A 22,266-nucleotide genomic window follows, 5' to 3' on the forward strand; every position below is an offset into this window, starting at 1 on the left:
AAAAAATAACCAATTCGGAAAAAAAAATATATAATTCGGACGATCGGGCACAAAGTTACGGCATTTCGAAAGAAACCGGAGGCGGGAAAGAGTATAAATACAAGTTAGAGCGATAAGTAAATGGGTGCGATCATACCAGCACTAATGCACCGGATCCCATCAGAACTCCGCAGTTAAGCGTGCTTGGGCGAGAGTAGTACTAGGATGGGTGACCTCCTGGGAAGTCCTCGTGTTGCACCCCTTTTTTTGCCAAATTTGGAATTTTTTTTCGTTTTTGGTTACTTTGAGATGGGAAATGGTTTGAGGCGCGTAGATCTAGAAAAAATAACCAATTCGGAAAAAAAAATATTTAATTCGGACGATCGGGCACAAAGTTACGGCATTTCGAAAGAAACCGGAGGCGAGAAAGAGTATAAATACAAGTTAGAGCGATAAGTAAATGGGTGCGATCATACCAGCACTAATGCACCGGATCCCATCAGAACTCCGCAGTTAAGCGTGCTTGGGCGAGAGTAGTACTAGGATGGGTGACCTCCTGGGAAGTCCTCGTGTTGCACCCCTTTTATTGCCAAATTTGGAATTATTTTTCGTTTTTGGTTACTTTGAGATGGGAAATGGTTTGAGGCGCGTAGATCTAGAAAAAATAACCAATTCGGAAAAAAAAATATTTAATTCGGACGATCGGGCACAAAGTTACGGCATTTCGAAAGAAACCGGAGGCGGGAAAGAGTATAAATACAAGTTAGAGCGATAAGTAAATGGGTGCGATCATACCAGCACTAATGCACCGGATCCCATCAGAACTCCGCAGTTAAGCGTGCTTGGGCGAGAGTAGTACTAGGATGGGTGACCTCCTGGGAAGTCCTCGTGTTGCACCCCTTTTTTTGCCAAATTTGGAATTTTTTTTCGTTTTTGGTTACTTTGAGATGGGAAATGGTTTGAGGCGCGTAGATCTAGAAAAAATAACCAATTCGGAAAAAAAAATATTTAATTCGGACGATCGGGCACAAAGTTACGGCATTTCGAAAGAAACCGGAGGCGGGAAAGAGTATAAATACAAGTTAGAGCGATAAGTAAATGGGTGCGATCATACCAGCACTAATGCACCGGATCCCATCAGAACTCCGCAGTTAAGCGTGCTTGGGCGAGAGTAGTACTAGGATGGGTGACCTCCTGGGAAGTCCTCGTGTTGCACCCCTTTTTTTGCCAAATTTGGAATTTTTTTTCGTTTTTGGTTACTTTGAGATGGGAAATGGTTTGAGGCGCGTAGATCTAGAAAAAATAACAAATTTGGAAAAAAAAATATTTAATTCGGACGATCGGGCACAAAGTTACGGCATTTCGAAAGAAACCGGAGGCGGGAAAGAGTATAAATACAAGTTAGAGCGATAAGTAAATGGGTGCGATCATACCAGCACTAATGCACCGGATCCCATCAGAACTCCGCAGTTAAGCGTGCTTGGGCGAGAGTAGTACTAGGATGGGTGACCTCCTGGGAAGTCCTCGTGTTGCACCCCTTTTTTTGCCAAATTTGGAATTTTTTTTCGTTTTTGGTTACTTTGAGATGGGAAATGGTTTGAGGCGCGTAGATCTAGAAAAAATAACCAATTCGGAAAAAAAAATATTTAATTCGGACGATCGGGCACAAAGTTACGGCATTTCGAAAGAAACCGGAGGCGGGAAAGAGTATAAATACAAGTTAGAGCGATAAGTAAATGGGTGCGATCATACCAGCACTAATGCACCGGATCCCATCAGAACTCCGCAGTTAAGCGTGGTTGGGCGAGAGTAGTACTAGGATGGGTGACCTCCTGGGAAGTCCTCGTGTTGCACCCCTTTTTTTGCCAAATTTGGAATTTTTTTTCGTTTTTGGTTACTTTGAGATGGGAAATGGTTTGAGGCGCGTAGATCTAGAAAAAATAACCAATTCGGAAAAAAAAATATTTAATTCGGACGATCGGGCACAAAGTTACGGCATTTCGAAAGAAACCGGAGGCGGGAAAGAGTATAAATACAAGTTAGAGCGATAAGTAAATGGGTGCGATCATACCAGCACTAATGCACCGGATCCCATCAGAACTCCGCAGTTAAGCGTGCTTGGGCGAGAGTAGTACTAGGATGGGTGACCTCCTGGGAAGTCCTCGTGTTGCACCCCTTTTTTTGCCAAATTTGGAATTTTTTTTCGTTTTTGGTTACTTTGAGATGGGAAATGGTTTGAGGCGCGTAGATCTAGAAAAAATAACCAATTCGGAAAAAAAAATATTTAATTCGGACGATCGGTCACAAAGTTACGGCATTTCGAAAGAAACCGGAGGCGGGAAAGAGTATAAATACAAGTTAGAGCGATAAGTAAATGGGTGCGATCATACCAGCACTAATGCACCGGATCCCATCAGAACTCCGCAGTTAAGCGTGCTTGGGCGAGAGTAGTACTAGGATGGGTGACCTCCTGGGAAGTCCTCGTGTTGCACCCCTTTTTTTGCCAAATTTGGAATTTTTTTTCGTTTTTGGTTACTTTGAGATGGGAAATGGTTTGAGGCGCGTAGATCTAGAAAAAATAACCAATTCGGAAAAAAAAATATTTAATTCGGACGATCGGGCACAAAGTTACGGCATTTCGAAAGAAACCGGAGGCGGGAAAGAGTATAAATACAAGTTAGAGCGATAAGTAAATGGGTGCGATCATACCAGCACTAATGCACCGGATCCCATCAGAACTCCGCAGTTAAGCGTGCTTGGGCGAGAGTAGTACTAGGATGGGTGACCTCCTGGGAAGTCCTCGTGTTGCACCCCTTTTTTTGCCAAATTTGGAATTTTTTTTCGTTTTTGGTTACTTTGAGATGGGAAATGGTTTGAGGCGCGTAGATCTAGAAAAAATAACCAATTCGGAAAAAAAAATATTTAATTCGGACGATCGGGCACAAAGTTACGGCATTTCGAAAGAAACCGGAGGCGGGAAAGAGTATAAATACAAGTTAGAGCGATAAGTAAATGGGTGCGATCATACCAGCACTAATGCACCGGATCCCATCAGAACTCCGCAGTTAAGCGTGCTTGGGCGAGAGTAGTACTAGGATGGGTGACCTCCTGGGAAGTCCTCGTGTTGCACCCCTTTTTTTGCCAAATTTGGAATTTTTTTTCGTTTTTGGTTACTTTGAGATGGGAAATGGTTTGAGGCGCGTAGATCTAGAAAAAATAACCAATTCGGAAAAAAAAATATTTAATTCGGACGATCGGGCACAAAGTTACGGCATTTCGAAAGAAACCGGAGGCGGGAAAGAGTATAAATACAAGTTAGAGCGATAAGTAAATGGGTGCGATCATACCAGCACTAATGCACCGGATCCCATCAGAACTCCGCAGTTAAGCGTGCTTGGGCGAGAGTAGTACTAGGATGGGTGACCTCCTGGGAAGTCCTCGTGTTGCACCCCTTTTTTTGCCAAATTTGGAATTTTTTTTCGTTTTTGGTTACTTTGAGATGGGAAATGGTTTGAGGCGCGTAGATCTAGAAAAAATAACCAATTCGGAAAAAAAAATATTTAATTCGGACGATCGGTCACAAAGTTACGGCATTTCGAAAGAAACCGGAGGCGGGAAAGAGTATAAATACAAGTTAGAGCGATAAGTAAATGGGTGCGATCATACCAGCACTAATGCACCGGATCCCATCAGAACTCCGCAGTTAAGCGTGCTTGGGCGAGAGTAGTACTAGGATGGGTGACCTCCTGGGAAGTCCTCGTGTTGCACCCCTTTTTTTGCCAAATTTGGAATTTTTTTTCGTTTTTGGTTACTTTGAGATGGGAAATGGTTTGAGGCGCGTAGATCTAGAAAAAATAACCAATTCGGAAAAAAAAATATTTAATTCGGACGATCGGGCACAAAGTTACGGCATTTCGAAAGAAACCGGAGGCGGGAAAGAGTATAAATACAAGTTAGAGCGATAAGTAAATGGGTGCGATCATACCAGCACTAATGCACCGGATCCCATCAGAACTCCGCAGTTAAGCGTGCTTGGGCGAGAGTAGTACTAGGATGGGTGACCTCCTGGGAAGTCCTCGTGTTGCACCCCTTTTTTTGCCAAATTTGGAATTTTTTTTCGTTTTTGGTTACTTTGAGATGGGAAATGGTTTGAGGCGCGTAGATCTAGAAAAAATAACCAATTCGGAAAAAAAAATATTTAATTCGGACGATCGGGCACAAAGTTACGGCATTTCGAAAGAAACCGGAGGCGGGAAAGAGTATAAATACAAGTTAGAGCGATAAGTAAATGGGTGCGATCATACCAGCACTAATGCACCGGATCCCATCAGAACTCCGCAGTTAAGCGTGCTTGGGCGAGAGTAGTACTAGGATGGGTGACCTCCTGGGAAGTCCTCGTGTTGCACCCCTTTTTTTGCCAAATTTGGAATTTTTTTTCGTTTTTGGTTACTTTGAGATGGGAAATGGTTTGAGGCGCGTAGATCTAGAAAAAATAACCAATTCGGAAAAAAAAATATTTAATTCGGACGATCGGGCACAAAGTTACGGCATTTCGAAAGAAACCGGAGGCGGGAAAGAGTATAAATACAAGTTAGAGCGATAAGTAAATGGGTGCGATCATACCAGCACTAATGCACCGGATCCCATCAGAACTCCGCAGTTAAGCGTGCTTGGGCGAGAGTAGTACTAGGATGGGTGACCTCCTGGGAAGTCCTCGTGTTGCACCCCTTTTTTTGCCAAATTTGGAATTATTTTTCGTTTTTGGTTACTTTGAGATGGGAAATGGTTTGAGGCGCGTAGATCTAGAAAAAATAACCAATTCGGAAAAAAAAATATTTAATTCGGACGATCGGGCACAAAGTTACGGCATTTCGAAAGAAACCAGAGGCGGGAAAGGGTATAAATACAAGTTAGAGCGATAAGTAAATGGGTGCGATCATACCAGCACTAATGCACCGGATCCCATCAGAACTCCGCAGTTAAGCGTGCTTGGGCGAGAGTAGTACTAGGATGGGTGACCTCCTGGGAAGTCCTCGTGTTGCACCCCTTTTTTTGCCAAATTTGGAATTTTTTTTCGTTTTTGGTTACTTTGAGATGGGAAATGGTTTGAGGCGCGTAGATCTAGAAAAAATAACCAATTCGGAAAAAAAAATATTTAATTCGGACGATCGGGCACAAAGTTACGGCATTTCGAAAGAAACCGGAGGCGAAAAAGAGTATAAATACAAGTTAGAGCGATAAGTAAATGGGTGCGATCATACCAGCACTAATGCACCGGATCCCATCAGAACTCCGCAGTTAAGCGTGCTTGGGCGAGAGTAGTACTAGGATGGGTGACCTCCTGGGAAGTCCTCGTGTTGCACCCCTTTTTTTGCCAAATTTGGAATTTTTTTTAGTTTTTGGTTACTTTGAGATGGGAAATGGTTTGAGGCGCGTAGATCTAGAAAAAATAACCAATTCGGAAAAAAAAATATTTAATTCGGACGATCGGGCACAAAGTTACGGCATTTCGAAAGAAACCGGAGGCGGGAAAGAGTATAAATACAAGTTAGAGCGATAAGTAAATGGGTGCGATCATACCAGCACTAATGCACCGGATCCCATCAGAACTCCGCAGTTAAGCGTGCTTGGGCGAGAGTAGTACTAGGATGGGTGACCTCCTGGGAAGTCCTCGTGTTGCACCCCTTTTTTTGCCAAATTTGGAATTTTTTTTCGTTTTTGGTTACTTTGAGATGGGAAATGGTTTGAGGCGCGTAGATCTAGAAAAAATAACCAATTCGGAAAAAAAAATATTTAATTCGGACGATCGGGCACAAAGTTACGGCATTTCGAAAGAAACCGGAGGCGGGAAAGAGTATAAATACAAGTTAGAGCGATAAGTAAATGGGTGCGATCATACCAGCACTAATGCACCGGATCCCATCAGAACTCCGCAGTTAAGCGTGCTTGGGCGAGAGTAGTACTAGGATGGGTGACCTCCTGGGAAGTCCTCGTGTTGCACCCCTTTTTTTGCCAAATTTGGAATTTTTTTTAGTTTTTGGTTACTTTGAGATGGGAAATGGTTTGAGGCGCGTAGATCTAGAAAAAATAACCAATTCGGAAAAAAAAATATTTAATTCGGACGATCGGGCACAAAGTTACGGCATTTCGAAAGAAACCGGAGGCGGGAAAGAGTATAAATACAAGTTAGAGCGATAAGTAAATGGGTGCGATCATACCAGCACTAATGCACCGGATCCCATCAGAACTCCGCAGTTAAGCGTGCTTGGGCGAGAGTAGTACTAGGATGGGTGACCTCCTGGGAAGTCCTCGTGTTGCACCCCTTTTTTTGCCAAATTTGGAATTTTTTTTCGTTTTTGGTTACTTTGAGATGGGAAATGGTTTGAGGCGCGTAGATCTAGAAAAAATAACCAATTCGGAAAAAAAAATATTTAATTCGGACGATCGGGCACAAAGTTACGGCATTTCGAAAGAAACCGGAGGCGGGAAAGAGTATAAATACAAGTTAGAGCGATAAGTAAATGGGTGCGATCATACCAGCACTAATGCACCGGATCCCATCAGAACTCCGCAGTTAAGCGTGCTTGGGCGAGAGTAGTACTAGGATGGGTGACCTCCTGGGAAGTCCTCGTGTTGCACCCCTTTTTTTGCCAAATTTGGAATTTTTTTTCGTTTTTGGTTACTTTGAGATGGGAAATGGTTTGAGGCGCGTAGATCTAGAAAAAATAACCAATTCGGAAAAAAAAATATTTAATTCGGACGATCGGGCACAAAGTTACGGCATTTCGAAAGAAACCGGAGGCGGGAAAGAGTATAAATACAAGTTAGAGCGATAAGTAAATGGGTGCGATCATACCAGCACTAATGCACCGGATCCCATCAGAACTCCGCAGTTAAGCGTGCTTGGGCGAGAGTAGTACTAGGATGGGTGACCTCCTGGGAAGTCCTCGTGTTGCACCCCTTTTTTTGCCAAATTTGGAATTTTTTTTCGTTTTTGGTTACTTTGAGATGGGAAATGGTTTGAGGCGCGTAGATCTAGAAAAAATAACCAATTCGGAAAAAAAAATATTTAATTCGGACGATCGGGCACAAAGTTACGGCATTTCGAAAGAAACCGGAGGCGGGAAAGAGTATAAATACAAGTTAGAGCGATAAGTAAATGGGTGCGATCATACCAGCACTAATGCACCGGATCCCATCAGAACTCCGCAGTTAAGCGTGCTTGGGCGAGAGTAGTACTAGGATGGGTGACCTCCTGGGAAGTCCTCGTGTTGCACCCCTTTTATTGCCAAATTTGGAATTATTTTTCGTTTTTGGTTACTTTGAGATGGGAAATGGTTTGAGGCGCGTAGATCTAGAAAAAATAACCAATTCGGAAAAAAAAATATTTAATTCGGACGATCGGGCACAAAGTTACGGCATTTCGAAAGAAACCGGAGGCGGGAAAGAGTATAAATACAAGTTAGAGCGATAAGTAAATGGGTGCGATCATACCAGCACTAATGCACCGGATCCCATCACAACTCCGCAGTTAAGCGTGCTTGGGCGAGAGTAGTACTAGGATGGGTGACCTCCTGGGAAGTCCTCGTGTTGCACCCCTTTTTTTGCCAAATTTGGAATTTTTTTTCGTTTTTGGTTACTTTGAGATGGGAAATGGTTTGAGGCGCGTAGATCTAGAAAAAATAACCAATTCGGAAAAAAAAATATTTAATTCGGACGATCGGGCACAAAGTTACGGCATTTCGAAAGAAACCGGAGGCGGGAAAGAGTATAAATACAAGTTAGAGCGATAAGTAAATGGGTGCGATCATACCAGCACTAATGCACCGGATCCCATCAGAACTCCGCAGTTAAGCGTGCTTGGGCGAGAGTAGTACTAGGATGGGTGACCTCCTGGGAAGTCCTCGTGTTGCACCCCTTTTTTTGCCAAATTTGGAATTTTTTTTCGTTTTTGGTTACTTTGAGATGGGAAATGGTTTGAGGCGCGTAGATCTAGAAAAAATAACCAATTCGGAAAAAAAAATATTTAATTCGGACGATCGGGCACAAAGTTACGGCATTTCGAAAGAAACCGGAGGCGGGAAAGAGTATAAATACAAGTTAGAGCGATAAGTAAATGGGTGCGATCATACCAGCACTAATGCACCGGATCCCATCAGAACTCCGCAGTTAAGCGTGCTTGGGCGAGAGTAGTACTAGGATGGGTGACCTCCTGGGAAGTCCTCGTGTTGCACCCCTTTTTTTGCCAAATTTGGAATTTTTTTTCGTTTTTGGTTACTTTGAGATGGGAAATGGTTTGAGGCGCGTAGATCTAGAAAAAATAACCAATTCGGAAAAAAAAATATTTAATTCGGACGATCGGGCACAAAGTTACGGCATTTCGAAAGAAACCGGAGGCGGGAAAGAGTATAAATACAAGTTAGAGCGATAAGTAAATGGGTGCGATCATACCAGCACTAATGCACCGGATCCCATCAGAACTCCGCAGTTAAGCGTGCTTGGGCGAGAGTAGTACTAGGATGGGTGACCTCCTGGGAAGTCCTCGTGTTGCACCCCTTTTTTTGCCAAATTTGGAATTTTTTTTCGTTTTTGGTTACTTTGAGATGGGAAATGGTTTGAGGCGCGTAGATCTAGAAAAAATAACCAATTCGGAAAAAAAAATATTTAATTCGGACGATCGGGCACAAAGTTACGGCATTTCGAAAGAAACCGGAGGCGGGAAAGAGTATAAATACAAGTTAGAGCGATAAGTAAATGGGTGCGATCATACCAGCACTAATGCACCGGATCCCATCAGAACTCCGCAGTTAAGCGTGCTTGTGCGAGAGTAGTACTAGGATGGGTGACCTCCTGGGAAGTCCTCGTGTTGCACCCCTTTTTTTGCCAAATTTGGAATTTTTTTTCGTTTTTGGTTACTTTGAGATGGGAAATGGTTTGAGGCGCGTAGATCTAGAAAAAATAACCAATTCGGAAAAAAAAATATTTAATTCGGACGATCGGGCACAAAGTTACGGCATTTCGAAAGAAACCGGAGGCGGGAAAGAGTATAAATACAAGTTAGAGCGATAAGTAAATGGGTGCGATCATACCAGCACTAATGCACCGGATCCCATCAGAACTCCGCAGTTAAGCGTGCTTGGGCGAGAGTAGTACTAGGATGGGTGACCTCCTGGGAAGTCCTCGTGTTGCACCCCTTTTTTTGCCAAATTTGGAATTTTTTTTCGTTTTTGGTTACTTTGAGATGGGAAATGGTTTGAGGCGCGTAGATCTAGAAAAAATAACCAATTCGGAAAAAAAAATATTTAATTCGGACGATCGGGCACAAAGTTACGGCATTTCGAAAGAAACCGGAGGCGGGAAAGAGTATAAATACAAGTTAGAGCGATAAGTAAATGGGTGCGATCATACCAGCACTAATGCACCGGATCCCATCAGAACTCCGCAGTTAAGCGTGCTTGGGCGAGAGTAGTACTAGGATGGGTGACCTCCTGGGAAGTCCTCGTGTTGCACCCCTTTTTTTGCCAAATTTGGAATTTTTTTTCGTTTTTGGTTACTTTGAGATGGGAAATGGTTTGAGGCGCGTAGATCTAGAAAAAATAACCAATTCGGAAAAAAAAATATTTAATTCGGACGATCGGGCACAAAGTTACGGCATTTCGAAAGAAACCGGAGGCGGGAAAGAGTATAAATACAAGTTAGAGCGATAAGTAAATGGGTGCGATCATACCAGCACTAATGCACCGGATCCCATCAGAACTCCGCAGTTAAGCGTGCTTGGGCGAGAGTAGTACTAGGATGGGTGACCTCCTGGGAAGTCCTCGTGTTGCACCCCTTTTTTTGCCAAATTTGGAATTATTTTTCGTTTTTTGGTTACTTTGAGATGGGAAATGGTTTGAGGCGCGTAGATCTAGAAAAAATAACCAATTCGGAAAAAAAAATATTTAATTCGGACGATCGGGCACAAAGTTACGGCATTTCGAAAGAAACCGGAGGCGGGAAAGAGTATAAATACAAGTTAGAGCGATAAGTAAATGGGTGCGATCATACCAGCACTAATGCACCGGATCCCATCAGAACTCCGCAGTTAAGCGTGCTTGGGCGAGAGTAGTACTAGGATGGGTGACCTCCTGGGAAGTCCTCGTGTTGCACCCCTTTTTTTGCCAAATTTGGAATTATTTTTTGTTTTTGGTTACTTTGAGATGGGAAATGGTTTGAGGCGCGTAGATCTAGAAAAAATAACCAATTCGGAAAAAAAAATATTTAATTCGGACGATCGGGCACAAAGTTACGGCATTTCGAAAGAAACCGGAGGCGGGAAAGAGTATAAATACAAGTTAGAGCGATAAGTAAATGGGTGCGATCATACCAGCACTAATGCACCGGATCCCATCAGAACTCCGCAGTTAAGCGTGCTTGGGCGAGAGTAGTACTAGGATGGGTGACCTCCTGGGAAGTCCTCGTGTTGCACCCCTTTTTTTGCCAAATTTGGAATTTTTTTTCGTTTTTGGTTACTTTGAGATGGGAAATGGTTTGAGGCGCGTAGATCTAGAAAAAATAACCAATTCGGAAAAAAAAATATTTAATTCGGTTGATCGGGCACAAAGTTACGGCATTTCGAAAGAAACCGGAGGCGGGAAAGAGTATAAATACAAGTTAGAGCGATAAGTAAATGGGTGCGATCATACCAGCACTAATGCACCGGATCCCATCAGAACTCCGCAGTTAAGCGTGCTTGGGCGAGAGTAGTACTAGGATGGGTGACCTCCTGGGAAGTCCTCGTGTTGCACCCCTTTTTTTGCCAAATTTGGAATTTTTTTTCGTTTTTGGTTACTTTGAGATGGGAAATGGTTTGAGGCGCGTAGATCTAGAAAAAATAACCAATTCGGAAAAAAAAATATTTAATTCGGACGATCGGGCACAAAGTTACGGCATTTCGAAAGAAACCGGAGGCGGGAAAGAGTATAAATACAAGTTAGAGCGATAAGTAAATGGGTGCGATCATACCAGCACTAATGCACCGGATCCCATCAGAACTCCGCAGTTAAGCGTGCTTGGGCGAGAGTAGTACTAGGATGGGTGACCTCCTGGGAAGTCCTCGTGTTGCACCCCTTTTTTTGCCAAATTTGGAATTTTTTTTCGTTTTTGGTTACTTTGAGATGGGAAATGGTTTGAGGCGCGTAGATCTAGAAAAAATAACCAATTCGGAAAAAAAAATATTTAATTCGGACGATCGGGCACAAAGTTACGGCATTTCGAAAGAAACCGGAGGCGGGAAAGAGTATAAATACAAGTTAGAGCGATAAGTAAATGGGTGCGATCACACCAGCACTAATGCACCGGATCCCATCAGAACTCCGCAGTTAAGCGTGCTTGGGCGAGAGTAGTACTAGGATGGGTGACCTCCTGGGAAGTCCTCGTGTTGCACCCCTTTTTTTGCCAAATTTGGAATTTTTTTTCGTTTTTGGTTACTTTGAGATGGGAAATGGTTTGAGGCGCGTAGATCTAGAAAAAATAACCAATTCGGAAAAAAAAATATTTAATTCGGACGATCGGGCACAAAGTTACGGCATTTCGAAAGAAACCGGAGGCGGGAAAGAGTATAAATACAAGTTAGAGCGATAAGTAAATGGGTGCGATCACACCAGCACTAATGCACCGGATCCCATTCGAACTCCGCAGTTAAGCGTGCTTGGGCGAGAGTAGTACTAGGATGGGTGACCTCCTGGGAAGTCCTCGTGTTGCACCCCTTTTTTTGCCAAATTTGGAATTTTTTTTCGTTTTTGGTTACTTTGAGATGGGAAATGGTTTTAGGCGCGTAGATCTAGAAAAAATAACCAATTCGGAAAAAAAAATATTTAATTCGGACGATCGGGCACAAAGTTACGGCATTTCGAAAGAAACCGGAGGCGGGAAAGAGTATAAATACAAGTTAGAGCGATAAGTAAATGGGTGCGATCACACCAGCACTAATGCACCGGATCCCATCAGAACTCCGCAGTTAAGCGTGCTTGGGCGAGAGTAGTACTAGGATGGGTGACCTCCTGGGAAGTCCTCGTGTTGCACCCCTTTTTTTGCCAAATTTGGAATTTTTTTTCGTTTTTGGTTACTTTGAGATGGGAAATGGTTTGAGGCGCGTAGATCTAGAAAAAATAACCAATTCGGAAAAAAAAATATTTAATTCGGACGATCGGGCACAAAGTTACGGCATTTCGAAAGAAACCGGAGGCGGGAAAGAGTATAAATACAAGTTAGAGCGATAAGTAAATGGGTGCGATCATACCAGCACTAATGCACCGGATCCCATCAGAACTCCGCAGTTAAGCGTGCTTGGGCGAGAGTAGTACTAGGATGGGTGACCTCCTGGGAAGTCCTCGTGTTGCACCCCTTTTTTTGCCAAATTTGGAATTTTTTTTCGTTTTTGGTTACTTTGAGATGGGAAATGGTTTGAGGCGCGTAGATCTAGAAAAAATAACCAATTCGGAAAAAAAAATATTTAATTCGGACGATCGGGCACAAAGTTACGGCATTTCGAAAGAAACCGGAGGCGGGAAAGAGTATAAATACAAGTTAGAGCGATAAGTAAATGGGTGCGATCATACCAGCACTAATGCACCGGATCCCATCAGAACTCCGCAGTTAAGCGTGCTTGGGCGAGAGTAGTACTAGGATGGGTGACCTCCTGGGAAGTCCTCGTGTTGCACCCCTTTTTTTGCCAAATTTGGAATTTTTTTTCGTTTTTGGTTACTTTGAGATGGGAAATGGTTTGAGGCGCGTAGATCTAGAAAAAATAACCAATTCGGAAAAAAAAATATTTAATTCGGACGATCGGGCACAAAGTTACGGCATTTCGAAAGAAACCGGAGGCGGGAAAGAGTATAAATACAAGTTAGAGCGATAAGTAAATGGGTGCGATCACACCAGCACTAATGCACCGGATCCCATCAGAACTCCGCAGTTAAGCGTGCTTGGGCGAGAGTAGTACTAGGATGGGTGACCTCCTGGGAAGTCCTCGTGTTGCACCCCTTTTTTTGCCAAATTTGGAATTTTTTTTCGTTTTTGGTTACTTTGAGATGGGAAATGGTTTGAGGCGCGTAGATCTAGAAAAAATAACCAATTCGGAAAAAAAAATATTTAATTCGGACGATCGGGCACAAAGTTACGGCATTTCGAAAGAAACCGGAGGCGGGAAAGAGTATAAATACAAGTTAGAGCGATAAGTAAATGGGTGCGATCACACCAGCACTAATGCACCGGATCCCATCAGAACTCCGCAGCTAAGCGTGCTTGGGCGAGAGTAGTACTAGGATGGGTGACCTCCTGGGAAGTCCTCGTGTTGCACCCCTTTTTTTGCCAAATTTGGAATTTTTTTTCGTTTTTGGTTACTTTGAGATGGGAAATGGTTTGAGGCGCGTAGATCTAGAAAAAATAACCAATTCGGAAAAAAAAATATTTAATTCGGACGATCGGGCACAAAGTTACGGCATTTCGAAAGAAACCGGAGGCGGGAAAGAGTATAAATACAAGTTAGAGCGATAAGTAAATGGGTGCGATCATACCAGCACTAATGCACCGGATCCCATCAGAACTCCGCAGTTAAGCGTGCTTGGGCGAGAGTAGTACTAGGATGGGTGACCTCCTGGGAAGTCCTCGTGTTGCACCCCTTTTTTTGCCAAATTTGGAATTTTTTTTCGTTTTTGGTTACTTTGAGATGGGAAATGGTTTGAGGCGCGTAGATCTAGAAAAAATAACCAATTCGGAAAAAAAAATATTTAATTCGGACGATCGGGCACAAAGTTACGGCATTTCGAAAGAAACCGGAGGCGGGAAAGAGTATAAATACAAGTTAGAGCGATAAGTAAATGGGTGCGATCATACCAGCACTAATGCACCGGATCCCATCAGAACTCCGCAGTTAAGCGTGCTTGGGCGAGAGTAGTACTAGGATGGGTGACCTCCTGGGAAGTCCTCGTGTTGCACCCCTTTTTTTGCCAAATTTGGAATTTTTTTTCGTTTTTGGTTACTTTGAGATGGGAAATGGTTTGAGGCGCGTAGATCTAGAAAAAATAACCAATTCGGAAAAAAAAATATTTAATTCGGACGATCGGGCACAAAGTTACGGCATTTCGAAAGAAACCGGAGGCGGGAAAGAGTATAAATACAAGTTAGAGCGATAAGTAAATGGGTGCGATCACACCAGCACTAATGCACCGGATCCCATCAGAACTCCGCAGTTAAGCGTGCTTGGGCGAGAGTAGTACTAGGATGGGTGACCTCCTGGGAAGTCCTCGTGTTGCACCCCTTTTTTTGCCAAATTTGGAATTTTTTTTCGTTTTTGGTTACTTTGAGATGGGAAATGGTTTGAGGCGCGTAGATCTAGAAAAAATAACCAATTCGGAAAAAAAAATATTTAATTCGGACGATCGGGCACAAAGTTACGGCATTTCGAAAGAAACCGGAGGCGGGAAAGAGTATAAATACAAGTTAGAGCGATAAGTAAATGGGTGCGATCATACCAGCACTAATGCACCGGATCCCATCGGAACTCCGCAGTTAAGCGTGCTTGGGCGAGAGTAGTACTAGGATGGGTGACCTCCTGGGAAGTCCTCGTGTTGCACCCCTTTTTTTGCCAAATTTGGAATTTTTTTTCGTTTTTGGTTACTTTGAGATGGGAAATGGTTTGAGGCGCGTAGATCTAGAAAAAATAACCAATTCGGAAAAAAAAATATTTAATTCGGACGATCGGGCACAAAGTTACGGCATTTCGAAAGAAACCGGAGGCGGGAAAGAGTATAAATACAAGTTAGAGCGATAAGTAAATGGGTGCGATCACACCAGCACTAATGCACCGGATCCCATCAGAACTCCGCAGTTAAGCGTGCTTGGGCGAGAGTAGTACTAGGATGGGTGACCTCCTGGGAAGTCCTCGTGTTGCACCCCTTTTTTTGCCAAATTTGGAATTTTTTTTCGTTTTTGGTTACTTTGAGATGGGAAATGGTTTGAGGCGCGTAGATCTAGAAAAAATAACCAATTCGGAAAAAAAAATATTTAATTCGGACGATCGGGCACAAAGTTACGGCATTTCGAAAGAAACCGGAGGCGGGAAAGAGTATAAATACAAGTTAGAGCGATAAGTAAATGGGTGCGATCATACCAGCACTAATGCACCGGATCCCATCAGAACTCCGCAGTTAAGCGTGCTTGGGCGAGAGTAGTACTAGGATGGGTGACCTCCTGGGAAATCCTCGTGTTGCACCCCTTTTTTTGCCAAATTTGGAATTTTTTTTCGTTTTTGGTTACTTTGAGATGGGAAATGGTTTGAGGCGCGTAGATCTAGAAAAAATAACCAATTCGGAAAAAAAAATATTTAATTCGGGCGATCGGGCACAAAGTTACGGCATTTCGAAAGAAACCGGAGGCGGGAAAGAGTATAAATACAAGTTAGAGCGATAAGTAAATGGGTGCGATCATACCAGCACTAATGCACCGGATCCCATCAGAACTCCGCAGTTAAGCGTGCTTGGGCGAGAGTAGTACTAGGATGGGTGACCTCCTGGGAAGTCCTCGTGTTGCACCCCTTTTTTTGCCAAATTTGGAATTTTTTTTCGTTTTTGGTTACTTTGAGATGGGAAATGGTTTGAGGCGCGTAGATCTAGAAAAAATAACCAATTCGGAAAAAAAAATATTTAATTCGGACGATCGGGCACAAAGTTACGGCATTTCGAAAGAAACCGGAGGCGGGAAAGAGTATAAATACAAGTTAGAGCGATAAGTAAATGGGTGCGATCATACCAGCACTAATGCACCGGATCCCATCAGAACTCCGCAGTTAAGCGTGCTTGGGCGAGAGTAGTACTAGGATGGGTGACCTCCTGGGAAGTCCTCGTGTTGCACCCCTTTTTTTGCCAAATTTGGAATTTTTTTTCGTTTTTGGTTACTTTGAGATGGGAAATGGTTTGAGGCGCGTAGATCTAGAAAAAATAACCAATTCGGAAAAAAAAAATATTTAATTCGGACGATCGGGCACAAAGTTACGGCATTTCGAAAGAAACCGGAGGCGGGAAAGAGTATAAATACAAGTTAGAGCGATAAGTAAATGGGTGCGATCATACCAGCACTAATGCACCGGATCCCATCAGAACTCCGCAGTTAAGCGTGCTTGGGCGAGAGTAGTACTAGGATGGGTGACCTCCTGGGAAGTCCTCGTGTTGCACCCCTTTTTTTGCCAAATTTGGAATTTTTTTTCGTTTTTGGTTACTTTGAGATGGGAAATGGTTTGAGGCGCGTAGATCTAGAAAAAATAACCAATTCGGAAAAAAAAATATTTAATTCGGGCGATCGGGCACAAAGTTACGGCATTTCGAAAGAAACCGGAGGCGGGAAAGAGTATAAATACAAGTTAGAGCGATAAGTAAATGGGTGCGATCATACCAGCACTAATGCACCGGATCCCATCAGAACTCCGCAGTTAAGCGTGCTTGGGCGAGAGTAGTACTAGGATGGGTGACCTCCTGGGAAGTCCTCGTGTTGCACCCCTTTTTTTGCCAAATTTGGAATTTTTTTTCGTTTTTGGTTACTTTGAGATGGGAAATGGTTTGAGGCGCGTAGATCTAGAAAAAATAACCAATTCGGAAAAAAAAATATTTAATTCGGACGATCGGGCACAAAGTTACGGCATTTCGAAAGAAACCGGAGGCGGGAAAGAGTATAAATACAAGTTAGAGCGATAAGTAAATGGGTGCGATCATACCAGCACTAATGCACCGGATCCCATCAGAACTCCGCAGTTAAGCGTGCTTGGGCGAGAGTAGTACTAGGATGGGTGACCTCCTGGGAAGTCCTCGTGTTGCACCCCTTTTTTTGCCAAATTTGGAATTTTTTTTCGTTTTTGGTTACTTTGAGATGGGAAATGGTTTGAGGCGCGTAGATCTAGAAAAAATAACCAATTCGGAAAAAAAAATATTTAATTCGGACGATCGGGCACAAAGTTACGGCATTTCGAAAGAAACCGGAGGCGGGAAAGAGTATAAATACAAGTTAGAGCGATAAGTAAATGGGTGCGATCATACCAGCACTAATGCACCGGATCCCATCAGAACTCCGCAGTTAAGCGTGCTTGGGCGAGAGTAGTACTAGGATGGGTGACCTCCTGGAAAGTCCTCGTGTTGCACCCCTTTTTTTGCCAAATTTGGAATTTTTTTTCGTTTTTGGTTACTTTGAGATGGGAAATGGTTTGAGGCGCGTAGATCTAGAAAAAATAACCAATTCGGAAAAAAAAATATTTAATTCGGACGATCGGGCACAAAGTTACGGCATTTCGAAAGAAACCGGAGGCGGGAAAGAGTATAAATACAAGTTAGAGCGATAAGTAAATGGGTGCGATCATACCAGCACTAATGCACCGGATCCCATCAGAACTCCGCAGTTAAGCGTGCTTGGGCGAGAGTAGTACTAGGATGGGTGACCTCCTGGGAAGTCCTCGTGTTGCACCCCTTTTTTTGCCAAATTTGGAATTTTTTTTCGTTTTTGGTTACTTTGAGATGGGAAATGGTTTGAGGCGCGTAGATCTAGAAAAAATAACCAATTCGGAAAAAAAAATATTTAATTCGGACGATCGGGCACAAAGTTACGGCATTTCGAAAGAAACCGGAGGCGGGAAAGAGTATAAATACAAGTTAGAGCGATAAGTAAATGGGTGCGATCATACCAGCACTAATGCACCGGATCCCATCAGAACTCCGCAGTTAAGCGAGCTTGGGCGAGAGTAGTACTAGGATGGGTGACCTCCTGGGAAGTCCTCGTGTTGCACCCCTTTTTTTGCCAAATTTGGAATTTTTTTTCGTTTTTGGTTACTTTGAGATGGGAAATGGTTTGAGGCGCGTAGATCTAGAAAAAATAACCAATTCGGAAAAAAAAATATTTAATTCGGACGATCGGGCACAAAGTTACGGCATTTCGAAAGAAACCGGAGGCGGGAAAGAGTATAAATACAAGTTAGAGCGATAAGTAAATGGGTGCGATCATACCAGCACTAATGCACCGGATCCCATCAGAATTCCGCAGTTAAGCGTGCTTGGGCGAGAGTAGTACTAGGATGGGTGACCTCCTGGGAAGTCCTCGTGTTGCACCCCTTTTTTTGCCAAATTTGGAATTTTTTTTCGTTTTTGGTTACTTTGAGATGGAAAATGGTTTGAGGCGCGTAGATCTAGAAAAAATAACCAATTCGGAAAAAAAAATATTTAATTCGGACGATCGGGCACAAAGTTACGGCATTTCGAAAGAAACCGGAGGCGGGAAAGAGTATAAATACAAGTTAGAGCGATAAGTAAATGGGTGCGATCATACCAGCACTAATGCACCGGTTCCCATCAGAACTCCGCAGTTAAGCGTGCTTGGGCGAGAGTAGTACTAGGATGGGTGACCTCCTGGGAAGTCCTCGTGTTGCACCCCTTTTTTTGCCAAATTTGGAATTATTTTTCGTTTTTGGTTACTTTGAGATGGGAAATGGTTTGAGGCGCGTAGATCTAGAAAAAATAACCAATTCGGAAAAAAAAATATTTAATTCGGACGATCGGGCACAAAGTTACGGCATTTCGAAAGAAACCGGAGGCGGGAAAGAGTATAAATACAAGTTAGAGCGATAAGTAAATGGGTGCGATCATACCAGCACTAATGCACCGGATCCCATCAGAACTCCGCAGTTAAGCGTGCTTGGGCGAGAGTAGTACTAGGATGGGTGACCTCCTGGGAAGTCCTCGTGTTGCACCCCTTTTTTTGCCAAATTTGGAATTTTTTTTCGTTTTTGGTTACTTTGAGATGGGAAATGGTTTGAGGCGCGTAGATCTAGAAAAAATAACCAATTCGGAAAAAAAAATATTTAATTCGGACGATCGGGCACAAAGTTACGGCATTTCGAAAGAAACCGGAGGCGGGAAAGAGTATAAATACAAGTTAGAGCGATAAGTAAATGGGTGCGATCATACCAGCACTAATGCACCGGATCCCATCAGAACTCTGAGTTAAGCGTGCTTGGGCGAGAGTAGTACTAGGATGGGTGACCTCCTGGGAAGTCCTCGTGTTGCACCCCTTTTTTTGCCAAATTTGGAATTTTTTTTCGTTTTTGGTTACTTTGAGATGGGAAATGCTTTGAGGCGCGTAGATCTAGAAAAAATAACCAATTCGGAAAAAAAAATATTTAATTCGGACGATCGGGCACAAAGTTACGACATTTCGAAAGAAACCGGAGGCGGGAAAGAGTATAAATACAAGTTAGAGCGATAAGTAAATGGGTGCGATCATACCAGCACTAATGCACCGGATCCCATCAGAACTCCGCGGTTAAGCGTGCTTGGGCGAGAGTAGTACTAGGATGGGTGACCTCCTGGGAAGTCCTCGTGTTGCACCCCTTTTTTTGCCAAATTTGGAATTTTTTTTCGTTTTTGGTTACTTTGAGATGGGAAATGGTTTGAGGCGCGTAGATCTAGAAAAAATAACCAATTCGGAAAAAAAAATATTTAATTCGGACGATCGGGCACAAAGTTACGGCATTTCGAAAGAAACCGGAGGCGGGAAAGAGTATAAATACAAGTTAGAGCGATAAGTAAATGGGTGCGATCATACCCGCACTAATGCACCGGATCCCATCAGAACTCCGCGGTTAAGCGTGCTTGGGCGAGAGTAGTACTAGGATGGGTGACCTCCTGGGAAGTCCTCGTGTTGCACCCCTTTTTTTGCCAAATTTGGAATTTTTTTTCGTTTTTGGTTACTTTGAGATGGGAAATGGTTTGAGGCGCGTAGATCTAGAAAAAATAACCAATTCGGAAAAAAAAATATTTAATTCGGACGATCGGGCACAAAGTTACCGCATTTCGAAAGAAACCGGAGGCGGGAAAGAGTATAAATACAAGTTAGAGCGATAAGTAAATGGGTGCGATCATACCCGCACTAATGCACCGGATCCCATCAGAACTCCGCGGTTAAGCGTGCTTGGGCGAGAGTAGTACTAGGATGGGTGACCTCCTGGGAAGTCCTCGTGTTGCACCCCTTTTTTTGCCAAATTTGGAATTTTTTTTCGTTTTTGGTTACTTTGAGATGGGAAATGGTTTGAGGCGCGTAGATCTAGAAAAAATAACCAATTCGGAAAAAAAAATATTTAATTCGGACGATCGGGCACAAAGTTACGGCATTTCGAAAGAAACCGGAGGCGGGAAAGAGTATAAATACAAGTTAGAGCGATAAGTAAATGGGTGCGATCATACCAGCACTAATGCACCGGATCCCATCAGAACTCCGCGGTTAAGCGTGCTTGGGCGAGAGTAGTACTAGGATGGGTGACCTCCTGGGAAGTCCTCGTGTTGCACCCCTTTTTTTGCCAAATTTGGAATTTTTTTTCGTTTTTGGTTACTTTGAGATGGGAAATGGTTTGAGGCGCGTAGATCTAGAAAAAATAACCAATTCGGAAAAAAAAATATTTAATTCGGACGATCGGGCACAAAGTTACGGCATTTCGAAAGAAACCGGAGGCGGGAAAGAGTATAAATACAAGTTAGAGCGATAAGTAAATGGGTGCGATCATACCCGCACTAATGCACCGGATCCCATCAGAACTCCGCGGTTAAGCGTGCTTGGGCGAGAGTAGTACTAGGATGGGTGACCTCCTGGGAAGTCCTCGTGTTGCACCCCTTTTTTTGCCAAATTTGGAATTTTTTTTCGTTTTTGGTTACTTTGAGATGGGAAATGGTTTGAGGCGCGTAGATCTAGAAAAAATAACCAATTCGGAAAAAAAAATATTTAATTCGGACGATCGGGCACAAAGTTACGGCATTTCGAAAGAAACCGGAGGCGGGAAAGAGTATAAATACAAGTTAGAGCGATAAGTAAATGGGTGCGATCATACCAGCACTAATGCACCGGATCCCATCAGAACTCCGCAGTTAAGCGTGCTTGGGCGAGAGTAGTACTAGGATGGGTGACCTCCTGGGAAGTCCTCGTGTTGCACCCCTTTTTTTGCCAAATTTGGAATTTTTTTTCGTTTTTGGTTACTCTGAGATGGGAAATGGTTTGAGGCGCGTAGATCTAGAAAAAATAACCAATTCGGAAAAAAAAATATTTAATTCGGACGATCGGGCACAAAGTTACGGCATTTCGAAAGAAACCGGAGGCGGGAAAGAGTATAAATACAAGTTAGAGCGATAAGTAAATGGGTGCGATCATACCAGCACTAATGCACCGGATCCCATCAAAACTCCGCAGTTAAGCGTGCTTGGGCGAGAGTAGTACTAGGATGGGTGACCTCCTGGGAAGTCCTCGTGTTGCACCCCTTTTTTTGCCAAATTTGGAATTTTTTTTCGTTTTTGGTTACTTTGAGATGGGAAATGGTTTGAGGCGCGTAGATCTAGAAAAAATAACCAATTCGGAAAAAAAAATATTTAATTCGGACGATCGGGCACAAAGTTACGGCATTTCGAAAGAAACCGGAGGCGGGAAAGAGTATAAATACAAGTTAGAGCGATAAGTAAATGGGTGCGATCATACCAGCACTAATGCACCGGATCCCATCAGAACTCCGCAGTTAAGCGTGCTTGGGCGAGAGTAGTACTAGGATGGGTGACCTCCTGGGAAGTCCTCGTGTTGCACCCCTTTTTTTGCCAAATTTGGAATTTTTTTTCGTTTTTGGTTACTCTGAGATGGGAAATGGTTTGAGGCGCGTAGATCTAGAAAAAATAACCAATTCGGAAAAAAAAATATTTAATTCGGACGATCGGGCACAAAGTTACGGCATTTCGAAAGAAACCGGAGGCGGGAAAGAGTATAAATACAAGTTAGAGCGATAAGTAAATGGGTGCGATCATACCAGCACTAATGCACCGGATCCCATCAGAACTCCGCAGTTAAGCGTGCTTGGGCGAGAGTAGTACTAGGATGGGTGACCTCCTGGGAAGTCCTCGTGTTGCACCCCTTTTTTTGCCAAATTTGGAATTATTTTTCGTTTTTGGTTACTCTGAGATGGGAAATGGTTTGAGGCGCGTAGATCTAGAAAAAATAACCAATTCGGAAAAAAAAATATTTAATTCGGACGATCGGGCACAAAGTTACGGCATTTCGAAAGAAACCGGAGGCGGGAAAGAGTATAAATACAAGTTAGAGCGATAAGTAAATGGGTGCGATCATACCCGCACTAATGCACCGGATCCCATCAGAACTCCGCGGTTAAGCGTGCTTGGGCGAGAGTAGTACTAGGATGGGTGACCTCCTGGGAAGTCCTCGTGTTGCACCCCTTTTTTTGCCAAA

General features: G+C 43.3%; 70 non-coding genes across 70 annotated transcripts; all 70 read left to right on the top strand.

Moving 5' to 3' along the window:
* The first annotated feature begins 122 nt into the window (after positions 1-122).
* Positions 123-241, top strand: LOC145599576 (5S ribosomal RNA). Its single transcript, XR_014103847.1, has one exon. It is a non-coding gene; the product is annotated as a 5S ribosomal RNA (ribosomal RNA).
* Positions 242-441: 200 nt separating this feature from the next.
* LOC145599577 (5S ribosomal RNA) lies at positions 442-560 on the top strand. The gene has a single exon (XR_014103848.1). It is a non-coding gene; the product is annotated as a 5S ribosomal RNA (ribosomal RNA).
* A 200-nt stretch (positions 561-760) lies between these two features.
* On the top strand, positions 761-879 carry LOC145599578 (5S ribosomal RNA). Its single transcript, XR_014103849.1, has one exon. It is a non-coding gene; the product is annotated as a 5S ribosomal RNA (ribosomal RNA).
* A 200-nt stretch (positions 880-1,079) lies between these two features.
* LOC145599579 (5S ribosomal RNA) lies at positions 1,080-1,198 on the top strand. Its single transcript, XR_014103850.1, has one exon. It is a non-coding gene; the product is annotated as a 5S ribosomal RNA (ribosomal RNA).
* A 200-nt stretch (positions 1,199-1,398) lies between these two features.
* Positions 1,399-1,517, top strand: LOC145599580 (5S ribosomal RNA). The gene has a single exon (XR_014103852.1). It is a non-coding gene; the product is annotated as a 5S ribosomal RNA (ribosomal RNA).
* A 200-nt stretch (positions 1,518-1,717) lies between these two features.
* On the top strand, positions 1,718-1,836 carry LOC145599771 (5S ribosomal RNA). Its single transcript, XR_014104038.1, has one exon. It is a non-coding gene; the product is annotated as a 5S ribosomal RNA (ribosomal RNA).
* A 200-nt stretch (positions 1,837-2,036) lies between these two features.
* LOC145599581 (5S ribosomal RNA) lies at positions 2,037-2,155 on the top strand. The gene has a single exon (XR_014103853.1). It is a non-coding gene; the product is annotated as a 5S ribosomal RNA (ribosomal RNA).
* Positions 2,156-2,355: 200 nt separating this feature from the next.
* Positions 2,356-2,474, top strand: LOC145599582 (5S ribosomal RNA). Its single transcript, XR_014103854.1, has one exon. It is a non-coding gene; the product is annotated as a 5S ribosomal RNA (ribosomal RNA).
* Positions 2,475-2,674: 200 nt separating this feature from the next.
* Positions 2,675-2,793, top strand: LOC145599583 (5S ribosomal RNA). The gene has a single exon (XR_014103855.1). It is a non-coding gene; the product is annotated as a 5S ribosomal RNA (ribosomal RNA).
* Positions 2,794-2,993: 200 nt separating this feature from the next.
* Positions 2,994-3,112, top strand: LOC145599584 (5S ribosomal RNA). Its single transcript, XR_014103856.1, has one exon. It is a non-coding gene; the product is annotated as a 5S ribosomal RNA (ribosomal RNA).
* Positions 3,113-3,312: 200 nt separating this feature from the next.
* LOC145599587 (5S ribosomal RNA) lies at positions 3,313-3,431 on the top strand. The gene has a single exon (XR_014103858.1). It is a non-coding gene; the product is annotated as a 5S ribosomal RNA (ribosomal RNA).
* Positions 3,432-3,631: 200 nt separating this feature from the next.
* Positions 3,632-3,750, top strand: LOC145599588 (5S ribosomal RNA). The gene has a single exon (XR_014103859.1). It is a non-coding gene; the product is annotated as a 5S ribosomal RNA (ribosomal RNA).
* Positions 3,751-3,950: 200 nt separating this feature from the next.
* Positions 3,951-4,069, top strand: LOC145599589 (5S ribosomal RNA). Its single transcript, XR_014103860.1, has one exon. It is a non-coding gene; the product is annotated as a 5S ribosomal RNA (ribosomal RNA).
* Positions 4,070-4,269: 200 nt separating this feature from the next.
* On the top strand, positions 4,270-4,388 carry LOC145599590 (5S ribosomal RNA). Its single transcript, XR_014103861.1, has one exon. It is a non-coding gene; the product is annotated as a 5S ribosomal RNA (ribosomal RNA).
* Positions 4,389-4,588: 200 nt separating this feature from the next.
* On the top strand, positions 4,589-4,707 carry LOC145599591 (5S ribosomal RNA). The gene has a single exon (XR_014103862.1). It is a non-coding gene; the product is annotated as a 5S ribosomal RNA (ribosomal RNA).
* Positions 4,708-4,907: 200 nt separating this feature from the next.
* Positions 4,908-5,026, top strand: LOC145599592 (5S ribosomal RNA). The gene has a single exon (XR_014103863.1). It is a non-coding gene; the product is annotated as a 5S ribosomal RNA (ribosomal RNA).
* A 200-nt stretch (positions 5,027-5,226) lies between these two features.
* On the top strand, positions 5,227-5,345 carry LOC145599593 (5S ribosomal RNA). Its single transcript, XR_014103864.1, has one exon. It is a non-coding gene; the product is annotated as a 5S ribosomal RNA (ribosomal RNA).
* Positions 5,346-5,545: 200 nt separating this feature from the next.
* LOC145599594 (5S ribosomal RNA) lies at positions 5,546-5,664 on the top strand. The gene has a single exon (XR_014103865.1). It is a non-coding gene; the product is annotated as a 5S ribosomal RNA (ribosomal RNA).
* A 200-nt stretch (positions 5,665-5,864) lies between these two features.
* Positions 5,865-5,983, top strand: LOC145599595 (5S ribosomal RNA). The gene has a single exon (XR_014103866.1). It is a non-coding gene; the product is annotated as a 5S ribosomal RNA (ribosomal RNA).
* Positions 5,984-6,183: 200 nt separating this feature from the next.
* Positions 6,184-6,302, top strand: LOC145599596 (5S ribosomal RNA). Its single transcript, XR_014103867.1, has one exon. It is a non-coding gene; the product is annotated as a 5S ribosomal RNA (ribosomal RNA).
* A 200-nt stretch (positions 6,303-6,502) lies between these two features.
* LOC145599598 (5S ribosomal RNA) lies at positions 6,503-6,621 on the top strand. The gene has a single exon (XR_014103869.1). It is a non-coding gene; the product is annotated as a 5S ribosomal RNA (ribosomal RNA).
* A 200-nt stretch (positions 6,622-6,821) lies between these two features.
* LOC145599599 (5S ribosomal RNA) lies at positions 6,822-6,940 on the top strand. The gene has a single exon (XR_014103870.1). It is a non-coding gene; the product is annotated as a 5S ribosomal RNA (ribosomal RNA).
* Positions 6,941-7,140: 200 nt separating this feature from the next.
* LOC145599600 (5S ribosomal RNA) lies at positions 7,141-7,259 on the top strand. Its single transcript, XR_014103871.1, has one exon. It is a non-coding gene; the product is annotated as a 5S ribosomal RNA (ribosomal RNA).
* Positions 7,260-7,459: 200 nt separating this feature from the next.
* LOC145599786 (5S ribosomal RNA) lies at positions 7,460-7,578 on the top strand. The gene has a single exon (XR_014104053.1). It is a non-coding gene; the product is annotated as a 5S ribosomal RNA (ribosomal RNA).
* A 200-nt stretch (positions 7,579-7,778) lies between these two features.
* LOC145599601 (5S ribosomal RNA) lies at positions 7,779-7,897 on the top strand. The gene has a single exon (XR_014103872.1). It is a non-coding gene; the product is annotated as a 5S ribosomal RNA (ribosomal RNA).
* A 200-nt stretch (positions 7,898-8,097) lies between these two features.
* On the top strand, positions 8,098-8,216 carry LOC145599602 (5S ribosomal RNA). Its single transcript, XR_014103873.1, has one exon. It is a non-coding gene; the product is annotated as a 5S ribosomal RNA (ribosomal RNA).
* A 200-nt stretch (positions 8,217-8,416) lies between these two features.
* On the top strand, positions 8,417-8,535 carry LOC145599603 (5S ribosomal RNA). Its single transcript, XR_014103874.1, has one exon. It is a non-coding gene; the product is annotated as a 5S ribosomal RNA (ribosomal RNA).
* Positions 8,536-8,735: 200 nt separating this feature from the next.
* On the top strand, positions 8,736-8,854 carry LOC145599767 (5S ribosomal RNA). Its single transcript, XR_014104034.1, has one exon. It is a non-coding gene; the product is annotated as a 5S ribosomal RNA (ribosomal RNA).
* Positions 8,855-9,054: 200 nt separating this feature from the next.
* On the top strand, positions 9,055-9,173 carry LOC145599604 (5S ribosomal RNA). The gene has a single exon (XR_014103875.1). It is a non-coding gene; the product is annotated as a 5S ribosomal RNA (ribosomal RNA).
* A 200-nt stretch (positions 9,174-9,373) lies between these two features.
* Positions 9,374-9,492, top strand: LOC145599605 (5S ribosomal RNA). The gene has a single exon (XR_014103876.1). It is a non-coding gene; the product is annotated as a 5S ribosomal RNA (ribosomal RNA).
* Positions 9,493-9,692: 200 nt separating this feature from the next.
* Positions 9,693-9,811, top strand: LOC145599606 (5S ribosomal RNA). Its single transcript, XR_014103877.1, has one exon. It is a non-coding gene; the product is annotated as a 5S ribosomal RNA (ribosomal RNA).
* A 201-nt stretch (positions 9,812-10,012) lies between these two features.
* Positions 10,013-10,131, top strand: LOC145599607 (5S ribosomal RNA). Its single transcript, XR_014103878.1, has one exon. It is a non-coding gene; the product is annotated as a 5S ribosomal RNA (ribosomal RNA).
* Positions 10,132-10,331: 200 nt separating this feature from the next.
* On the top strand, positions 10,332-10,450 carry LOC145599609 (5S ribosomal RNA). The gene has a single exon (XR_014103880.1). It is a non-coding gene; the product is annotated as a 5S ribosomal RNA (ribosomal RNA).
* Positions 10,451-10,650: 200 nt separating this feature from the next.
* Positions 10,651-10,769, top strand: LOC145599610 (5S ribosomal RNA). Its single transcript, XR_014103881.1, has one exon. It is a non-coding gene; the product is annotated as a 5S ribosomal RNA (ribosomal RNA).
* A 200-nt stretch (positions 10,770-10,969) lies between these two features.
* On the top strand, positions 10,970-11,088 carry LOC145599611 (5S ribosomal RNA). Its single transcript, XR_014103882.1, has one exon. It is a non-coding gene; the product is annotated as a 5S ribosomal RNA (ribosomal RNA).
* A 200-nt stretch (positions 11,089-11,288) lies between these two features.
* LOC145599707 (5S ribosomal RNA) lies at positions 11,289-11,407 on the top strand. The gene has a single exon (XR_014103977.1). It is a non-coding gene; the product is annotated as a 5S ribosomal RNA (ribosomal RNA).
* A 200-nt stretch (positions 11,408-11,607) lies between these two features.
* On the top strand, positions 11,608-11,726 carry LOC145599724 (5S ribosomal RNA). Its single transcript, XR_014103993.1, has one exon. It is a non-coding gene; the product is annotated as a 5S ribosomal RNA (ribosomal RNA).
* Positions 11,727-11,926: 200 nt separating this feature from the next.
* LOC145599708 (5S ribosomal RNA) lies at positions 11,927-12,045 on the top strand. The gene has a single exon (XR_014103978.1). It is a non-coding gene; the product is annotated as a 5S ribosomal RNA (ribosomal RNA).
* A 200-nt stretch (positions 12,046-12,245) lies between these two features.
* On the top strand, positions 12,246-12,364 carry LOC145599612 (5S ribosomal RNA). Its single transcript, XR_014103883.1, has one exon. It is a non-coding gene; the product is annotated as a 5S ribosomal RNA (ribosomal RNA).
* Positions 12,365-12,564: 200 nt separating this feature from the next.
* Positions 12,565-12,683, top strand: LOC145599613 (5S ribosomal RNA). The gene has a single exon (XR_014103884.1). It is a non-coding gene; the product is annotated as a 5S ribosomal RNA (ribosomal RNA).
* A 200-nt stretch (positions 12,684-12,883) lies between these two features.
* Positions 12,884-13,002, top strand: LOC145599709 (5S ribosomal RNA). Its single transcript, XR_014103979.1, has one exon. It is a non-coding gene; the product is annotated as a 5S ribosomal RNA (ribosomal RNA).
* A 200-nt stretch (positions 13,003-13,202) lies between these two features.
* On the top strand, positions 13,203-13,321 carry LOC145599729 (5S ribosomal RNA). Its single transcript, XR_014103998.1, has one exon. It is a non-coding gene; the product is annotated as a 5S ribosomal RNA (ribosomal RNA).
* Positions 13,322-13,521: 200 nt separating this feature from the next.
* LOC145599614 (5S ribosomal RNA) lies at positions 13,522-13,640 on the top strand. The gene has a single exon (XR_014103885.1). It is a non-coding gene; the product is annotated as a 5S ribosomal RNA (ribosomal RNA).
* Positions 13,641-13,840: 200 nt separating this feature from the next.
* LOC145599615 (5S ribosomal RNA) lies at positions 13,841-13,959 on the top strand. The gene has a single exon (XR_014103886.1). It is a non-coding gene; the product is annotated as a 5S ribosomal RNA (ribosomal RNA).
* A 200-nt stretch (positions 13,960-14,159) lies between these two features.
* On the top strand, positions 14,160-14,278 carry LOC145599710 (5S ribosomal RNA). Its single transcript, XR_014103980.1, has one exon. It is a non-coding gene; the product is annotated as a 5S ribosomal RNA (ribosomal RNA).
* Positions 14,279-14,478: 200 nt separating this feature from the next.
* Positions 14,479-14,597, top strand: LOC145599687 (5S ribosomal RNA). The gene has a single exon (XR_014103958.1). It is a non-coding gene; the product is annotated as a 5S ribosomal RNA (ribosomal RNA).
* A 200-nt stretch (positions 14,598-14,797) lies between these two features.
* LOC145599712 (5S ribosomal RNA) lies at positions 14,798-14,916 on the top strand. The gene has a single exon (XR_014103982.1). It is a non-coding gene; the product is annotated as a 5S ribosomal RNA (ribosomal RNA).
* A 200-nt stretch (positions 14,917-15,116) lies between these two features.
* Positions 15,117-15,235, top strand: LOC145599672 (5S ribosomal RNA). Its single transcript, XR_014103942.1, has one exon. It is a non-coding gene; the product is annotated as a 5S ribosomal RNA (ribosomal RNA).
* A 200-nt stretch (positions 15,236-15,435) lies between these two features.
* Positions 15,436-15,554, top strand: LOC145599616 (5S ribosomal RNA). Its single transcript, XR_014103887.1, has one exon. It is a non-coding gene; the product is annotated as a 5S ribosomal RNA (ribosomal RNA).
* A 200-nt stretch (positions 15,555-15,754) lies between these two features.
* Positions 15,755-15,873, top strand: LOC145599617 (5S ribosomal RNA). The gene has a single exon (XR_014103888.1). It is a non-coding gene; the product is annotated as a 5S ribosomal RNA (ribosomal RNA).
* Positions 15,874-16,074: 201 nt separating this feature from the next.
* Positions 16,075-16,193, top strand: LOC145599618 (5S ribosomal RNA). The gene has a single exon (XR_014103889.1). It is a non-coding gene; the product is annotated as a 5S ribosomal RNA (ribosomal RNA).
* A 200-nt stretch (positions 16,194-16,393) lies between these two features.
* LOC145599620 (5S ribosomal RNA) lies at positions 16,394-16,512 on the top strand. Its single transcript, XR_014103891.1, has one exon. It is a non-coding gene; the product is annotated as a 5S ribosomal RNA (ribosomal RNA).
* A 200-nt stretch (positions 16,513-16,712) lies between these two features.
* On the top strand, positions 16,713-16,831 carry LOC145599621 (5S ribosomal RNA). Its single transcript, XR_014103892.1, has one exon. It is a non-coding gene; the product is annotated as a 5S ribosomal RNA (ribosomal RNA).
* A 200-nt stretch (positions 16,832-17,031) lies between these two features.
* On the top strand, positions 17,032-17,150 carry LOC145599739 (5S ribosomal RNA). The gene has a single exon (XR_014104007.1). It is a non-coding gene; the product is annotated as a 5S ribosomal RNA (ribosomal RNA).
* A 200-nt stretch (positions 17,151-17,350) lies between these two features.
* LOC145599622 (5S ribosomal RNA) lies at positions 17,351-17,469 on the top strand. The gene has a single exon (XR_014103893.1). It is a non-coding gene; the product is annotated as a 5S ribosomal RNA (ribosomal RNA).
* Positions 17,470-17,669: 200 nt separating this feature from the next.
* Positions 17,670-17,788, top strand: LOC145599740 (5S ribosomal RNA). The gene has a single exon (XR_014104008.1). It is a non-coding gene; the product is annotated as a 5S ribosomal RNA (ribosomal RNA).
* A 200-nt stretch (positions 17,789-17,988) lies between these two features.
* Positions 17,989-18,107, top strand: LOC145599731 (5S ribosomal RNA). Its single transcript, XR_014103999.1, has one exon. It is a non-coding gene; the product is annotated as a 5S ribosomal RNA (ribosomal RNA).
* A 200-nt stretch (positions 18,108-18,307) lies between these two features.
* Positions 18,308-18,426, top strand: LOC145599743 (5S ribosomal RNA). Its single transcript, XR_014104010.1, has one exon. It is a non-coding gene; the product is annotated as a 5S ribosomal RNA (ribosomal RNA).
* Positions 18,427-18,626: 200 nt separating this feature from the next.
* LOC145599623 (5S ribosomal RNA) lies at positions 18,627-18,745 on the top strand. Its single transcript, XR_014103894.1, has one exon. It is a non-coding gene; the product is annotated as a 5S ribosomal RNA (ribosomal RNA).
* A 200-nt stretch (positions 18,746-18,945) lies between these two features.
* Positions 18,946-19,063, top strand: LOC145599798 (5S ribosomal RNA). The gene has a single exon (XR_014104065.1). It is a non-coding gene; the product is annotated as a 5S ribosomal RNA (ribosomal RNA).
* Positions 19,064-19,263: 200 nt separating this feature from the next.
* LOC145599732 (5S ribosomal RNA) lies at positions 19,264-19,382 on the top strand. Its single transcript, XR_014104000.1, has one exon. It is a non-coding gene; the product is annotated as a 5S ribosomal RNA (ribosomal RNA).
* A 200-nt stretch (positions 19,383-19,582) lies between these two features.
* Positions 19,583-19,701, top strand: LOC145599758 (5S ribosomal RNA). Its single transcript, XR_014104025.1, has one exon. It is a non-coding gene; the product is annotated as a 5S ribosomal RNA (ribosomal RNA).
* A 200-nt stretch (positions 19,702-19,901) lies between these two features.
* LOC145599760 (5S ribosomal RNA) lies at positions 19,902-20,020 on the top strand. Its single transcript, XR_014104027.1, has one exon. It is a non-coding gene; the product is annotated as a 5S ribosomal RNA (ribosomal RNA).
* Positions 20,021-20,220: 200 nt separating this feature from the next.
* On the top strand, positions 20,221-20,339 carry LOC145599733 (5S ribosomal RNA). Its single transcript, XR_014104001.1, has one exon. It is a non-coding gene; the product is annotated as a 5S ribosomal RNA (ribosomal RNA).
* A 200-nt stretch (positions 20,340-20,539) lies between these two features.
* Positions 20,540-20,658, top strand: LOC145599761 (5S ribosomal RNA). Its single transcript, XR_014104028.1, has one exon. It is a non-coding gene; the product is annotated as a 5S ribosomal RNA (ribosomal RNA).
* A 200-nt stretch (positions 20,659-20,858) lies between these two features.
* LOC145599624 (5S ribosomal RNA) lies at positions 20,859-20,977 on the top strand. Its single transcript, XR_014103895.1, has one exon. It is a non-coding gene; the product is annotated as a 5S ribosomal RNA (ribosomal RNA).
* A 200-nt stretch (positions 20,978-21,177) lies between these two features.
* Positions 21,178-21,296, top strand: LOC145599744 (5S ribosomal RNA). Its single transcript, XR_014104011.1, has one exon. It is a non-coding gene; the product is annotated as a 5S ribosomal RNA (ribosomal RNA).
* Positions 21,297-21,496: 200 nt separating this feature from the next.
* On the top strand, positions 21,497-21,615 carry LOC145599625 (5S ribosomal RNA). Its single transcript, XR_014103896.1, has one exon. It is a non-coding gene; the product is annotated as a 5S ribosomal RNA (ribosomal RNA).
* Positions 21,616-21,815: 200 nt separating this feature from the next.
* Positions 21,816-21,934, top strand: LOC145599627 (5S ribosomal RNA). Its single transcript, XR_014103897.1, has one exon. It is a non-coding gene; the product is annotated as a 5S ribosomal RNA (ribosomal RNA).
* Positions 21,935-22,134: 200 nt separating this feature from the next.
* Positions 22,135-22,253, top strand: LOC145599762 (5S ribosomal RNA). Its single transcript, XR_014104029.1, has one exon. It is a non-coding gene; the product is annotated as a 5S ribosomal RNA (ribosomal RNA).
* The last annotated feature ends 13 nt before the right edge of the window (positions 22,254-22,266 follow it).

This window comes from Chenopodium album, chromosome 20, assembly GCF_948465745.1.
Source record: "Chenopodium album chromosome 20, dcCheAlbu1.1, whole genome shotgun sequence".
Classification (NCBI taxonomy): Eukaryota; Viridiplantae; Streptophyta; class Magnoliopsida; order Caryophyllales; family Amaranthaceae; genus Chenopodium; species Chenopodium album.